Raw genomic sequence first — 2,758 nt, forward strand, 5'->3', positions numbered from 1 at the left:
CACCCCCTAATTACTTACCTGAGCCCCATCTCTCTCCAGCAATGTCCATGAATGTCTAAGCCATCTGGGACACTCCTTCTGATTGGCTGAGATGCAGCAGAGGAACCATTGGCTCCTGTAGCTGTCAAAGTAAGTCAGCCAATAAGGAGATAGAGGGGGTGGGGCCGGGGCAGGGCTCCATGTCTGAATGGAAACACAGAGCTGTGACTCGGCTCCAGTGCCCCCATAGGAAGCTGATGACTGTGGGGGCACTCGATAGGCGGGAGGGGCCAGTAGCAGCACAGAGGGACACGAGAAGAGGCGGATCGGGGTTGCTCTTTGCAAAATCAATTGCACAGAGGAGGTAAGTATAACATGTTTTGTTATTTTTTTTTCTTAACAAGACTTTACAATCACTTTAAGGAACATTATATAAACTACTAACTTAATGATAAGCTACACCAATCAAAAGGTGGTTTCCGCAATCGTTTGTGCTGGAGATGTAGGCAAGCTCTGGAAACCCTAATCTATATATGATGGCATTTAACATGCCAATTAATTGTTCAGATTACAGAGACTAAAAACTTGAGTTAACCCTTGCTTATCAGGGACTGGATTTGCAGTAGATACCTTGTACAAAGGTACCTTGTGGAAGAAACACTGGCGTTTCCATAAAACGTGTGTAGTGGCGGCTCCTGAAGAGCACGCGCTATGCGTTTTTCTAAAGTTAAAGTTGCCTAAACTGCAGTTTGGTTTGGGTACAATTGCCTAAATTGAGCCTCAGCATCAGTCTAACTAGACTGTGAGATGTTCAGCCTGGCCACAGGGGGCACTGTCTCTTCTGGCAGGCATAGAACTGTGGTCTGGTTGGGTGTTTGAGTTGCTCTCTCTCGGAGCCTGCCCAGTAGGAGTGGCGCTCTCGCTGTGCTTTCTGGGAGAGGGTATTTAAGATGCGGACGTCACATGGTTCTTGGTTTTGGTCCAGAATGATGTGCTGACTTCATGGTCCTGGTCCTCCTGACCAGCCCCCAGGAAGGCTGTGGCCTAGGGTGCGGATCCACCCGACTTTATTGTGTCGGGGCTGGCTAGCCCGAGTCAGGGAAACTAAAGGAGGATTCTGAGGTGGTTGGGTGCCGTCTCCAGTTCGGGAGAGACCCAGTGTACTTCACACATTCCAGGGGAGGACGCTTCACAAGAACACCACATACAGGTTGGTTTTCTTAGCAAGAGCCTGGAAGAGCTGAAGTAACCGAGAGAATCCGGTCTTGTGGATATCGCCAAGCAGGCTGAAAGATCCAGGTATCCTACAAGTGTTTTCAAGCTTAGTTTTCCTACGAGTTCTACAACATAGTCTGTGGCAGAGACATTACCTTGTACATTTCTGCAACAACGTCTGTGGCAGAGACTTGTTCCTGAGTAAGCAACAAGTTGGCTGCTAGGCCTTGTGAGAGAGGAACTGTCCAACCAGCTGCGTCCAGCTGCGAATAGCTATTCTCTGGATGCAATCAAAGTAAGCAAGTTCTTCAATTTTTTTTGACTTTGACACTAATGCCACATACACACGATCGGACTATCCGGTCCACCAGACCACCTGCCCGTGTGTGGGCTCTGGCAGACTTTTTGTTCCCAAAAGTCCGGCGGACTTAGAAGTTTTGACTCAAAATTGTCCGGCCGGACTCGGCAGTCCGGTGAACAATCCACCCGTCTGTGTGCTAGTCCGCCGCACTTTTGAAATGAACGGACTTGCCCACACACGGAGTAAAGTCCATTCATTTTGAACGTGACTCCAGGTAGATGGGACTAGCGAAGGAAGTCAATGTCGATCGGCGAGATTGACACCTCGCTAGCCCCATCACCTGGTATGGACTTAAAGGGGAAGCCCTACTCCGAAAAAACTGAGCGAGGGTCTCCCCAAAGACCATAAGGAGGAAAAAAGTGCATAAATATAAATAAATTAATGAAAAACGAGCTAGCTGCACACCCCTAAGTATTCTAGAGAGAATAAAAAAAGAAGAGTCCCCCTTGTGGTTTTCAGGCAGCAACAAGAAGCATAAATCCGTAAAAAGTTATATTTATTTTATTGATTCAACGGTTTATTTGCCATGATAGATTAAAAATACAGGCTCTGGTATATAATATTATAGCATATCAGTGGATAAACAGTATATGCAACATTTAATACAAAATAGGTTACAGGAACAATTTACAAGTACAGCACTTTTTCAAAAGTTGCAAAATAGCACCCGGGCTGCCCCAATGCATTTCGACCTTCAGGGAGTCAGGGTCTTCTTCAGGGGGTAAAAAGCAACAAAGCCCTGGCGAAAGGAGTAGTTATATTGTATATTCTGCAGGTAATCAAAGAAAAAAGCCTTTCAATATAATAGGTTTTAACCGAAAAATTAATGTAATATCAAAACTTATTTCGATAATATTTACCAGTTCCACCGAACCAATGCTTTTCAACCAGAGACTTCTAATAAAATCTGAAAAACGGAACAGTGCCTTCCCTCAAAGGGTCATCATGGATCCGCTGCCCCACTATTTTGACCCACCTCAGCCACCCACCAAGATGGACACGGGGGGGGGGGGGACAAATAAAGGGGAGAAAAAAGGCAGAACACGACTTCACGGGGGCATCAAACGCTAGCTTACAAGAATTGACAGTGTCTGGAGTTTCCCCAGGGTGATCAGAGGAACAGAGGAGGAGGTTCTTGGCACACCCAAGGTGGCCACACCTAAAAATAATGAAATACAATATGATATGATATGGAGCAAATAC

The 2,758-nt window shown here is 46.1% G+C and overlaps 1 long non-coding RNA gene across 1 annotated transcript; it reads right to left on the minus strand.

Moving 5' to 3' along the window:
- Positions 1-2,110: 2,110 nt before the first annotated feature.
- On the minus strand, positions 2,111-2,500 carry LOC143939981 (uncharacterized). The gene is made up of 2 exons (XR_013263778.1): positions 2,416-2,500; positions 2,111-2,324 (listed from the first exon to the last, which is right to left on the minus strand). It is a non-coding gene; the product is annotated as an uncharacterized LOC143939981 (long non-coding RNA).
- Between the last annotated feature and the right edge of the window lie 258 nt (positions 2,501-2,758).

This window comes from Lithobates pipiens, unplaced genomic scaffold (genome assembly GCF_037356315.1).
Source record: "Lithobates pipiens isolate NorthernLeopardFrog02 unplaced genomic scaffold, aLitPip1_a1.2 Scaffold_3, whole genome shotgun sequence".
NCBI classification, from domain to species: Eukaryota; Metazoa; Chordata; class Amphibia; order Anura; family Ranidae; genus Lithobates; species Lithobates pipiens.